The sequence below is a fragment of the Schistocerca nitens genome, chromosome 7, assembly GCF_023898315.1.
Source record: "Schistocerca nitens isolate TAMUIC-IGC-003100 chromosome 7, iqSchNite1.1, whole genome shotgun sequence".
Classification (NCBI taxonomy): Eukaryota; Metazoa; Arthropoda; class Insecta; order Orthoptera; family Acrididae; genus Schistocerca; species Schistocerca nitens.
The window spans coordinates 621,882,467-621,896,653 of NC_064620.1; positions in this window are offsets into that span (position 1 = coordinate 621,882,467).

Sequence of the window (14,187 nt, forward strand, 5' to 3'; positions counted from 1 at the left end):
CACACACACGCCTTTATTTTGTTGCAGTTTTATTTTTGTTATTATTGCTATAGTATTAGGCTTTGGTTTACTGAGCCATACTGCAAACTGCTTGGTACAAATGTCAACTCATATATGTGGAGAAGACATAGCATAAATAATGTGAACAGTGGTTTTAAATTAATTTACTGTTTCATCTATGTTCAATACTTAGAGCTAAGGAATCTTCACGTATCAAATGTAGCCAGAAAACAAGAAGTAGTGTTCAAGAAAGAATGAAAGGCAAACACACAGAGATTAACAAGAGTATGCACTTACAAATAACAAATCATATTTCACATAAACATAGTATTATTTCGTGTAAACCAAATAAGGCCTTTCTTGAATGACACCTCAGGTTGGCTGCCGCATTATACAATCAACTTCATTCAATATTTCGGCGATCCAGCTGTTCCCCATCTTTATCAGAAACCTGCTGCTGTGTCCTGTTGAAAATTGATGCCAAGGTTGCAGGTCCTCGTAATACACAGGCCTTTGAGGACACTTTCTATACTCATTACTCCGGGAAAGGCTAAAATTTCATACAGGAACTTTATTTATCCTCCTGGGTTTTGAGCTTGGGTTTTGCGAATGAAAGTTTTGTATTGGTTTCAATGAAATGTTCTGGGACCGAATAAGATTGAAATACCAAATCTTTTAAAAAAATCTTGTGAATCATAAAAGTATTAGGACAGGCACACTCACATATACTACATCACTCATCAAACTCGTTTTCCATCCTAATAATGACCAATTTTCGCAGATTATCTTTAGAGATTTCATTTGTAATCTAACAACTGAAGTATATAAGCATTTTTACGTAAGTCCCGCAAAATGTTAGTTAATTATTATGCCATAAAGTACTATCATAAAATTGTTCACTCCAGTGCCTTCAGAAAGTACGTTGCACATTGTTGTAAATTTTATTGATTGCTGCATGAAACATCAAATTGACACAGATACATGACAATGTTTTGTAACATATTTATCAAAGCTCTGTAAGCAAGACTCGAAACGTTTTAACAGTCTCTCACTTTCTCGACTATATAAGTCTGCTCCTTGGCCACGGATCTATTGTAGATCAGCTGTGTAAATATCTTCATCGTCGGAAAATCAGTGATTGTTATGAATCAGTTCCTCGATACCTTCACATTGTCGTCTATGCTAGACGTACAATTCGATGATCTCCATTGGCGATCAGCATGACCCTCATCTGACCTGTCTGGTCAATCTGTTGGCAAAATTTCACTGTTGCTGAACGCGATATTGAATGTGGTCCATACAGCGTCAAAATTCACGGTTATGCCCACAGTGATCGTACTGTCCCATTTAATTTAAACTGCAGAACGGTGTCTGGAGGACAACCAGAGCATGTACTGTCTCCCGACAACGCGTCACACTTGTTGCACAAGCATGGGCCAACATGTGTCACTTACTTTTCCAAGTCCGTATGTATATGACACTTTAAACTGTTTCTTATATTTGCTATCTGTCTCTTTCGCTCTGTCTCTCCGTCCGAACAGGCCAAGAAGGCCCAACGGTTCCGACCGGCCACCGTGTCATCCTAAGCCCGTAGGCATCATTGGATGCGGATATGGAGGGGTAAGTGGTCAGCAAACCGCTCTCCCGGTCATAGGTCAGTTTACAAGACCGGAACCGCTACTTCTCAAACAAGCAGCTCTTCAGTTTGCCTCACAAGGGCTGAGTGAAAATACCGCTTCTCAAACGGGCTCGGCAGACAGCATGGTGGCCCATCCAAGTGCTAGTCCAGCCCGACAGCGCTTGACTTCGGTGATCTGACGGGGATCGGTGTTATTACTGCGGCAGGGGAACTGTTATGGAATTGCAAAAAATAAACTTCTTTCTCTTTCTCTGGAACTAAACGTATTCTGCATTTAGTGTCCTATACAAATGTGATTTGGAGAAGATCATTACACCAGAGGTCAAAGCTCTCCAGTACGCAGATGATTTATGCCTTTTTTCTACACTTAAAGGCCAAATCTCTGTGCCTGACGTAAGACAGGCACAGCACTCAGAATCAACTTTTACAAGTTTTATTCAACATCTCAGGTAGATGCACTGTATGAAACATCCTTACTGTTCCATTGGCATAGGCTTTGGTGTTCTGGTGCGCTTCCTCATTGGAAAAGCGTAATGTTTGTCATCATATTCCGCCTTCTCTTCTTCGCTCTCTTCTACGTCTAGTATTCTCTGCTGTGAATGTGCCAAATGGAGACTTAGCGCTACACCTATAAAAAGCATCGCTGTGTTGTTTTGAGGAAGTAAAAGATCTCTTACTCTATAGCGCAGGGTATAGTAACATTTTGAAGCGTTATCTATAGTGAGACTAGTCCAGAAGTACAGAAATTACCTATATTTCTTAAAACCATGCTAACGCTGGGATAAGGATGTTTCTTGAGTCAACCTACTTTGAGCTTGCCGAAACGAAAGTACGTGATGAACAGAAAGCACGTGGAGCGAAGTACAAGCCACAATCGAGGACAGCGAATTTACTTACTTTCTGAGTTAGAAGAAAATAAAATTAGTATGTAGCGTAAACGCATCAGAAGGAGTGGGGAGGATATTTGAAGATCCCTATGATATAACAAACCATGAGCACTTGTTGGAATGGGAACCATCAGTTTCACAAGGTTTTGCTCTAATAAGTTTTGATGTGTTTCCAAGTACTTGTAGGTAAACAGATAGTTATCTGGGTCTCCTTCTTTCTTGTGTGTTCTGACACTCGCAGAAACGGATATCCCTGACATCTACCAAATGTAAGTGGTTAGGATGAACTAATGGTTCATACGAATGAGTACCAAGATAGTTTTCAGCTTCCTGCCTGTCTGAAATTCTCGAAGACAGGAGAACCTTCTAGTAACTGGCTGGATCGAAGTGCCGCATTGACTTTACGGCCAGTTTTCGCACCCACAGCTGGAAATCGGAGAATGGTAGAATGACGTTCATCACACATCCATAACCATTGAAATTCTTCGCCAGATTTTCGACTATGTCTTCTCAAACAGTCACACATGATGTGGGGGCCATAGCAATGAGATTCTCATGCCTTCTCGTTTATTTCTCAATGGTTGTCGCAAAATTTCAAGTACCTGAATATTCATCTTACTGTTACATTTTATTTTGAATAGAGTGGAACACACTTTTTGAGTTCGAGACTACTGCAGGTTCTGGAGCCTCACATAAATACCTATTGTCAGAGCCTCTCGAATTGCTGCCGCTTCTGCAGTAAAATATGAACAACGTGGTGGCAGACGATGTTCTTAGGAATGCTTCAGCTGCGGGAGAAGTAATACGCATCTTTCTGCTCAAGTCTCTCGAAATTAAAAGCAATCAGTATAAAAGTGAACAAAGTGCGTCAGTAAAGTTTAAAGTAGGGAGCGAAAATGGAACTCATTGTGCCACAGCAATGTTTCATCGTACTGTAAATAGTGAATACCGAGATTTTACATCTGATACGGGACAGGATTTCTGAGTTTGTCTATGGATGTATCTGTTTGAACCCAACTGTAGATACTGTGCACTGAGCCGATGCTTTTACTAGCAGAGGGCAAACACTCCTCATTTCCGATGTAGACCTTGTGTGCGGAAGACACTCTCGTTTGTCGCAGGAGCATTAACCTGTATTGGGCTGCTGCGCTATTTGGCTATTAAAATATCTCTCCAGGTACTGACGTCGAACACGCAGCAGAGTCTCAACGACTTCTCCTGGTAAGACATTCTTGTAAGTTGATCGCATTTCTCCAAGGCCCACAAGCCTGCACCCGAACTGTACCAAGTCCAACTGATGAGGTGCACCTTTCGCAGCGGTATGGTACAACGATCATTATAATCGATGATGCACCGGACGAAGACAAAGTTACAGTGTGCACACCGAGAAGTTCCAGCAGCAGGTCTTACTGCATTAATGCTGTGTCTTTTCGTGGTTACATAGTGGGCTAAGAGAACTATAGAAAATTTCATAGTCAAACTGTTAGGTCACTGGCAGTCATAGTCATTTAACGTATAAATGGCTCTTCCTGACAGTAGGCATATTATTTGGTCCGTAAGTGTTGAAAAAAGCCACAAATCGTCTGCATACTGGAGAGATTTAACCTATGGTGTCATTATCTACATCTACATCTACATTTATACTCGGCAAGCCACCCAACGATGTGTGGCGGATGGCACATTACGTGACACTGTCATTACCTCCCTATCCTGTTGCAGTCGCGTATGGTTCGCGAGAAGAACGACTGCCGGAAAGCCTCCGTGCACGCTCGAATCGCTCTAATTTTACATTCGTGATCTCCTCGGGAGATATAAGTAGGGGGAAGCAATATATTCGATACCTCATCCACAAACGCGCCCTCTCGAAACCTGGACAGCAATCTACACCGCGATGCAGAGCGCCTCTCTTGCAGATTCTTCCACTTGAGTTTGCTAAATATCTCCGTAACGCTATCACGCTTACCAAACAACCCTGTGACGAAACGCGCCGCTCTTCTTTGGATCTTCTCTATCTCCTCTGGCAACCCGACCTGGTACGGATCCCTCACTGATGACCAATACTCAAGTATAGGTCGAACGAGTGTTTTGTAAGCCTCCTCCTTTGTTGAAGGACTACATTTTCGAAGCACACTCTCCCAATGAGTCTCAACCTGGTACCCGCCTTACCAACAATTAATTTTATATGATCATTCTACTTCAACTCGTTCCGCACGCACACTCCCAGATATTTTACAGAAGTAGCTGCCACCAGTGTTTGTTCCGCTATCATATAATCATACAATAAAGGATCTTTTTTTCTATGTATTCGCAATACATTACATTTGTCTATGTTAAGGGTCAGTTGCCACTCCCTGCACCAAGTGCCTATTCGCTGCAGTTCTTCCTGCATTTCGCTGCAATTTTCTAATGCTGCAACATCTCTGTATACTACAGCATCATCCGCGAAAAGCCGCATGGAACTTTCGACACTATCTACTAGGTCATGTATACATATTGTGAAAAGCAATGGTCCCATAACACTCCCCTGTGGCACGCCAGATGTTACTTTAACGTCTGTAGACGTCTCTCCATTGAGAAAAACATGCTGTGTTCTGTTTGCTAAAAACCGTTCAATCCAGCCACACAGCTGGTCTGATATTCCGTAGGCTCTTACTTTGTTTATCAGGCGACAATGCGGAACTGTATCGAACGCCTTCCGGAAGTCAAGGAAAATGGCATCTACCTGGGAGCCTGTCTCTAATATTTTCTGGGTCTCATGGACAAATAAAGTGAGCTGGGTCTCACACGATCGCTGTTTCCGGAATCCATGTTGATTCCTACAGAGTAGATTCTGGGTTTCCAGAAACGGCATGATACGCGTGCAAAAAACATGATCTAAATTTCTGCAACAGGTCGACGTCAGAGATATAGGTCTATAGTTTTGCGCATCTGCTCGACGACACTTGTTGAAGACTGGGACTACCTGTGTCCTTTTCCAATCATTAGGAACCTTCCGTTCCTCTAGAGACTCGCGGTACATGACTGTTAGAAGGGGGGCAAGTTCTTTCGCGTACTCTGTGTAGAATCGAATTGGTATCCCGTCAGGTCCAGTGGACTTTCCTCTGTTGAGTGAGTATGTTCTTCACATCTCGTGTGTACATTAAAACCAGATAGTGCGCTGATCTGAGCGTTTAGGGAGTCCTCTTGAGTTTGTATGAGTAATTTGTTTTTAATTCTTACACACATGGTACTGTGCTTTGCAAAGATTTGAACACAAAATAAAATAAGTCTTTCAAGAGCTCTTTTAATAAACGCCGACAAGCTGACAACGGGATGGGTGTGTAGGAAGTTGGACTTCATTGCACCGATTTAGATTAGGGAACTGGAACCATTATTTGAACTGTTCAGGAAAGTAGCACTCTCTAGTTCAGATGTCGATAAAGTTCGTTGAAAGGTCGTGAAGGGACTATTTGTCACGAGAGAGAGCCAGGACAGTGAACATAATCCATTCCAAGGACTGAATTCGTAGAGGACTTCCGTATTTTATTTATCTCTCTCATCTCAGACGAGAATCTTAGGAAATGATCATATGCGATGACTGCTGGGTGGAATTTATACACCCAGTTAAGAGGTTTTCACAATTTTTAGAACATGTTAGTTTCAGCATTTATCTCCCAGTTGCACGGATAATCTTCCACAGATGAGAAGATGTTCTAGTCGACGTTCGGCAGTCTCTGGTGAGTTCCGTATTCCACCGACCACGGAGTTCGTAACATGTAACTAAGTGAAATGTCGCTTTTGATACTAGAAATCGGTTGCATTTAATACTCTGAAGAATGTGTAGTAAGATACTTACACCGAGCCGGTCTCTGGTAAACTTACTTCTGCAACTGTATTCTCACTTTTTGAAAGAGTGCCAGTTTGCGATAATGATGTTCCAGTGACTTTTAGGAAAGAATTGCAAGTCTCTTGCTGTCGCTTCCATCGTCCAGGTACCAGGAAATGTTACCTGATCCTGGTTTTTGATGCAATACCGACCGAGTACAAATATTCACTTTTGGTGGGAAGCATTACGTGAGCCAAAATAGGATAGGACAGCCGTCGTTGAGGACTATATGGTGACTGTCTTCCGTTACATTAGGTGAGCTCTGTCCTGGGTCTCTGTTACACGAACTTCCCTAAATAGAAGTGTGAGCGATGAAATTCCCGCAGAGCTCCAGCGGCTGCTCAAGTTTGAGCAACAGTACTTTCCACTCTTACTTCACCTATTTCAGTTCTATGGGATTAAAAACCGGCTGACTGGGTATATAATACAGATCGTAATTTAATTCGTGCTACCGATATCTCCAGTCCTGGGGTAGGGGAACTAATGTGTATATCCGAGAAAGTAAGTTCCTTCCGCAGCAGGACAGCGGCACCCACTTTAGAGTCAAGTCTGGCTGACCTGATAACAAAGAACCTTCTACAGGTGATATACCTATCTAGTTTGGATCACGTTTCGGAAATCCAAGCAGCACACACATTTTTTATATGGAGTTCTTGTAGCAGGCTCTGTCTGTTGTCTTCGACTGACCGAACATGCCACTGAAGGACCATGAAAGCAATGATTGGAAATAATGGCTAGAGTTAAAATTATTACGCCTCTCGTGTTTAACTCTGCTCTGATAAGGGAATATACCTCACTTGTTAATATGATAATCCAGATATTATCTCGGAGTTAACTGCAGCTGCCATTCGTTGTGGACGTCCTGAACACTGACACTGTGTTACGGCTTGGTAATATGGAATTCCAGTTCGCCTGGGATAAAAGAAGCAGGAGATATTGTGTGAGCCTCCATTGTGCCTCATAACTCCTCACTTGATGTAACATAAAACTAATTCGAAAACATCTGCATACCCGCACTGTTCGATATTGCACTTCACCGCAGTCCCATTGAAGCTGAAGCATTGATTGAAGCATATAATTCATTTTTTCTCAACGTTTTGAAAAAATACGTCTATTAACGCAGATTTTACAGTTTCAAGAGGTTATTCCGACAAACTGAGGCAAGGGTCAAACTCTTGTCGGAGACAGCCCACAAAAAAAAATCTCAACTTTCTGATTGCTGTGTAGTCCACGTTTGAGACGGCTTCATCGTTGTCTTAATGTGTAGGCACTGGTTTACGCGTATAGTGATTTTTTTTTTGGCTTCTCAGGTGCTACGCAGCATTTTCTGCTGTTCGTGCCTTCCCTGCAGGAAGAAAACGAAGAAAGCGAAGAAAACGAAGACAGAAACAGCTTATGTGGAGCGCTACACAAGTAGGAAAGAGTGGAAGAAAGACCTTGATGCTGGAATAATGGATCTGAACATGGTGAGCAGCTCCAAGACGTATCAAAAACGGCACAGCGAAGTTAAAGCATTACTGAAATTAGTAACAATGTTTATTCTTGTAGCAAAATCTGTTCTTTTAATTTCCCAGTTTTTTTCAATATTCCTACTATTTGTTTTAGTTTTCTGGTTTATATTAAATCTTAAATTAGACCCTACAAACATATACAAATTTTTGTTGTCTACTTCTAATTTTGGAGAACTGTTGTTAGTCTTTCTTTGATATCTTTACGTTCTCAACGGTAATAAAAATTCGACGAGATGGCTTCAATTATCACACTCAACTTCCAAGTACAGTTCTTTATTTTATGCACTTCAGAGATTATAATTGTTGTATCATGTTATGTTCATCTGAACAGTCAAAAGAGACACTCTCCTTTATTGTTTGTGGTTCACTATCCAAATCTCTTTGCCCTCAGCCACCCACGATCACTTCCCATTAAGAAGTTCAAATCTCACCTTAAGATAATATTCTGTGTTTATGAAGCAACTATATTTTCATAACTAATAAACATATATTTAAATAAGAAGCGTAGTATTATATAGTCGAAATATTTGTTTTATAACAGGACAAATACTAACAATTAAATAAATCCGTACAAATAAAGTAATGGATGTGTTATTAATAATTGCAAACCATATAGTGTTTGTTCGCTTTCATTATTAATTTCTGCAGCAGTATTATCATAAACATACGTTTTAATCGGAATTTGTTCACTTTGTTTGCATTAGAACTATCCTTGCGTTTATTAATAGGGAAAATTTGACTGAAAGCATTGGCACTTACGAATACTTGCTTGTTTTGCCATTTGATATCACTGCTACATTATTCGATGGAGAAGTACTGGCTTTGTGGCATCAAAGCCGAGGTTCTGGAACTATATAAATACAAGAACAATTGCCAATGAAACTTAGATGTTATCAAAATACTGGAAACCATTTAGGCCATTGAGAAATATTCTGTAACGGTGGATCAAGTATGTTTACTTAGGGAGGTACCTAAACGAAACAATTGCCCTACAATAATAGGGAGTAATATTATGGGTGTGAACCATTATAGAAAAAAGATATAGTACCTTTAGAGCAAGTATAGAATTTCAGAAACAGTTACACCGTGCGATGAATCTGAATTATTATATGCGGCTAAATTTATTCCATGTAATAATTTATCAGGACACCTAATTCATGTATTAACAAGGTATTACACTAATTAATTTACTGCAGCAGATGATTTAGGGTGGTATTATTAGCATAATTTTATATTTTCGTTTCCAAGTTTAATGTTTATATTTGTATACAAAATTTACTATGTAACTTAGAGTTCACATCTATGCATAAACGTGTACTGATGTAATTACTAAGCAAAATATCATCTTAGACGTTATACACACCCTGGGCCACAGATAGTCAATTATGGTTATGGAAAATGAGTCTGTTGACGGGTTTCATTTTTCTTCATGGGCTAATCTTTTTATATCAATATGTTTACCACACTGCGTCGGCAGTTAGCAGCAGTCCCATTAACCTGCGTCCAATCATGTTGAGCACATTCCATTAAAGGCTTACCTCACCTTTTCACTCTTGTGCCTCTCATTTCCTACTTTGTTTGATTTATTATTTTATAACCGCTCCCTATAACACAATGAAACACATTGTTCAGAATTTACATTTATCGACTGAGTATGTGACCAAAAATCCATTCAAGTGTGGCAAGTCTAATCTCTAGAGTATTCTTATGTGTTAGTTATATACAATACTACTTGAGTCAGTAATGGCAAAAACAAAACATCCACAGTTTATGGAGTACGGGCGCTTCAGAGAGAGAAGGGAGCCAGAATATCCGTCCATCTTCGAGATCTTTCCCTGTCAGCCGACTCCAGGACCAGCCCCTCGCATGAAGAAAGAAGAGAATAATAAGGACGACACTGGGAAGGACGGCCGTGCAGTGGTGAGTGAACATCAGTACTACCGGGTTTGCATCGCAGAATCAGTCACTCTCCCAGACAGCTCTCTCATTTTTACACGTGGGCCTAAGTAAGGAACGCACTTTGTTGTAATCCATTAATGCAAAATAGCAGTGGTTACAATATCCTAAAGTAAATGTGACATGAAACGGAATGCTATTGCTGTGGAAAGTAAACTTCCGTTGTAAGATTACAAGGATACGTAGTATACCACCAGTTTGAAACAAGAGCTAAAAACGCATGTTAACAGTCGATTCAGTCTTACATGGTTTCGCATGTGCATTCGACATGCTATCTCAAGTGTTCAGTACACGATGTACGGTCATACGGAGTGTTAGTTTCAATACCTGTTCGTGAAACTAAGTGCTGCTATGAACAGCAGTGGGCACATGCTGTCGGTAATGAGAGGCACAAATTCGACTTTAGCTTCTATTCAGTAGCTGTACGAGAAATACACACGACACCAATGCAACATAATATGGTTTACAGTTCCAGTGCTTGTGGCCTCCATCAATGCGACATGCAGAATAAGGTTTTGAAACATGAAGAATAGTTAATAAGAATATAAGTAACCAGACCAAACGTCACGAAGATATAGAAAAGACTTGCATAGTGTGTGTGGCTATTAAACAAAAGGTAACGATGGGGTCGTAATCTCTTCGTGTAGTCTTCCAGAACGTGAATTTGTGATAGACTAGGCAGCGCCATTGAGCTTTACACGAATATTCACGTGACGATCAGAGGAAATGGTTCAAATGGCTCTGAGCACTATGGGACTCAACTGCTTTGGTCATCAGTCCCCTAGAACTTAGAACTACTTAAACCTAACTAACCTAAGGACATCACACACATCCATGCCCGAGGCAGGATTCGAACCTGCGGCCGTAGCAGTCGCACGCGATCAGAGGATCAAGTGAGAGAAATTATGGTGGTAACAGAGAGTATTATAAATATAAATGCAGGTTCACACCAGCAAATTTTCTTGTTTACAAATGCCTGCGTATTTTACTATGTTCTTGCTGTACGTATACTTCTGCTCTACTGTCGCATTTATGAACAAAGATGCATCACAACCGTTATATACAAAACGGGTCACAGACAATGTCTATGCTTTTCGAGTCATATATCGATTGACTTTGTTCAGCTTTTTTCATATGGTGTGTACTACACAGTCCGCGGACAACAATCTGGTGTTTATACACTTTGCACACCTTCACATTCTTCCTCTTTCAGGTGCGGGGTTCATAATTCCTAGATTCCTTATCATTATTCGTGTCAACTAACCTTTATTCTGTTAAGTAGACCCCATTAAAACATTCTGTACCCATTTCATTCGTGTGCCTCTCAGTTCCCTATGTGTCTTTGATATATTATTATTTGACAAACGCCTATAGCATCACAGTTCACATTCGTTATTATACACAATTATGGTCTGCGTACTTAATGTACCATCTCTTTAACAAAGCTAAGTCAGTTGTCTAAAGTTTCCTTCAATTAGACATATGGAATCCTTGCTAAATAAGCGATAGTAAAGTCAAACCATCTGCAGGGCCACGCTGTTGGGCGCGTCAAGAAGAGAAAGGCAGCCGAAGAAATACCACCTTCTGATGACCGCGAGCGCAAAGACACCGAGCAGCGTCGCCGTCGCCGCAAGAGACGTCATAATAAACTGGTCGCCACGCCGCAGGAGGCCCCTGCTGGGGTAAGTCAGCGTCATTACTGCCACGAAGAGCAAGCAGGAGGGGGCGGACAAACAGGTTCAGAGCTACGAAACAACAGCTACTTCTTAAACTGCACGCATTGCAGAATCAGCCACTCTGTCAGATCATGTCTATCGAGAATTTCTGATGCTCCAGACACGCCTCCTCGACTACAAATTCAGGAAGGACGATTTAAGGGATTCGCTCTATTAAAATCAAATAACAGATTGGTTACAACTCGCTGAGGTAATTCTTTGATCGTACGGATAGTTATTACTGTGGGATAGTAAGGACCGATGTAAAATATCAACGGGTTCGGAACTTAACACTCGTGCGAAACACAGCAACTTCAGACAGCTTCATATACGAAAATTATAGATCTGCAGTTGTGCAAGTCACAACTGACCAATGACTACTGCCAGTCGGGGACACATCGAAGTGTGGAATGACGGGGAATGAAACTGTTTGACTCATTTTAAACGCAAGTATGCCGATAACCGTTTTATGTGATTTATGTAAACACGGAGAACCGCAGTCCGATTGACCGACGTGACTTTAACTGAGCACATACTGATATCGCGTAGTGAGCCTTATGCAACTCGACCCATCACCTGGTTAAAGTTTCTTGTGGAAATACCTTCTTTGTTCAGCTTGTCTCTTACAGCAACATGAAATATCGCCTATGTATCAGACTGGAGAGCTGAACTGCTCGATTGGTTGGCTCAGCAAAGGGTGAGCATAAGTACCTCTAGCTCCAATTTGATTGCGTCTTTAGCTATTTGCTAACAAGGAAAGAGAAAGTTAGCTGCACGGTGGCTATAAATCGTAGTGTCATACGGTCGCACAGCCAGTCCCAAAATGAGCACAAATACTGGCGCCAGGAGCTATCACATCAAAGAGAAAACTACCATGTACGTAAAGATATAGGTATAAGTGGTATTAGCCCAGACTGTTAACGGAACTGAACACTACGGTAGTATACACTCGTACGAAACCACAAGCTGCACTCATGAGGCAGTAGGGAACTAGTAAAGTACTCGGGATCAATTACAACAATTCGGCCATTTATGCTTGCAAGAAAGTGATGACTCACCTAACGTACATTGTAGAAGTGAAGTGACTACCTTAACGTAGCAGAAACTTGGTAAGAATTAGTCGAAGTTAATCAGACTTCGGATACATTCCAACTATGTTAATGAAATCTGTGACTGACACAAATGGCATACTGAGAACAACTTAAGTTTTTTAAAACAGAAGTGACGAATGAAGAGCATCAGTGCAGTCTTTTCTGGTTTATTATAATCCCATCAACAGTTCTTGACATGATGAGATAAGAATGAGTTTGGAATTACATAACTTAGCCAGACTATTTGTGTGAAATAGTAGTAATAACAGCCAGCAGAGCACACACGACGTCAATGGCACAAGTCGGAAAAATGTGTTACTGCCTCCCACTGGAGCGAATCAGAGATGGCCCAGGAGCCTTGGTGCAGGTTCTGATAGGATTACTCCCAGGCTGAAACCAGATGTTATCCCATCTGTACGTCCATTTCATCCGCGATCAGCATAATAACTGAAGTTTTAGCACGTAACGATACTAAATAAGAGCACGGACAATGTACACGATTTAAAGGGCTCTAATATGACAGGTGTGAACTAACAAAATTGTGCTGTGTTAATAACCTTACAGCAGATATAGGAGCTCTGATACTATACAGGAACAGTGCGAAAATCTACTACGTGTCACTAAATTATTTCAGTATAACGAGTAATGTTTTATGGGGGCAACTGACATATAGGTAGTTAATAATTCCACATGCTTCACTTTTAATTGAAAGTAATACTTTTCTTTGGCACAAGATTCTGCATAATAATGTAAAAATAATTACGTTTTCGTTAGGAAGCTCCCTTTGTGAGGTTACGACAAAGCCATCGACATACCTGTGTTTCCACACAGAAGAATCTGTAACGGGTGACCTTACCGATAAACAAATCGCTTCCTACTCTCCTGAGTCCCAGCCAATCAGATCCCTTATAACAGTGCAAAATTCTCCATTCCCTATTTAGTGTAATATAATAAACCAGTCATAGGTTCATTGTGCTGGAGCTGAGAAACCGCAACTTATGACTCCCACCATCTCTCCTATATCACGTTTAGGCAATCAGGCGTTCTCCATGTAGACTCATGTGAGTTCTGTTCTTCCACTCCAGAATTTATTTGCATTATCCTATGTCAGTGCTCGCACGTTTCTTAGCAGAGTCAACAAAATTTCAGTTAGTTTCGCTGCAGCCTGTCATCTCAGCGAGCTGTGCTGTTAAGCACACAAGATCCAGATGGTGTTTCGTCTCACGCCAATCTTACCTGTTCACCGTTGTGGGACTAGGAGTTCGGAGAACATGGGAACACAACCTGTAGCTGCTAACTCAATTTTCAATTACAATCCTTGGTTTGTTTAAAGTAATAAATAAATTTTACGTATTTCACCAACTGCTCTCTTATTTTTTTAGTTTGCATCTGCAGCAATAACAGTTGCCGAATTGAATGTACGTTTCATTTTCAGTTTATTCTGTAGGTGACTCTCTCCCTGTCGTTACAATTAAATGAACAATATACTATACCCGAGGCTCAGCCTAAGGCATTTATGAAGC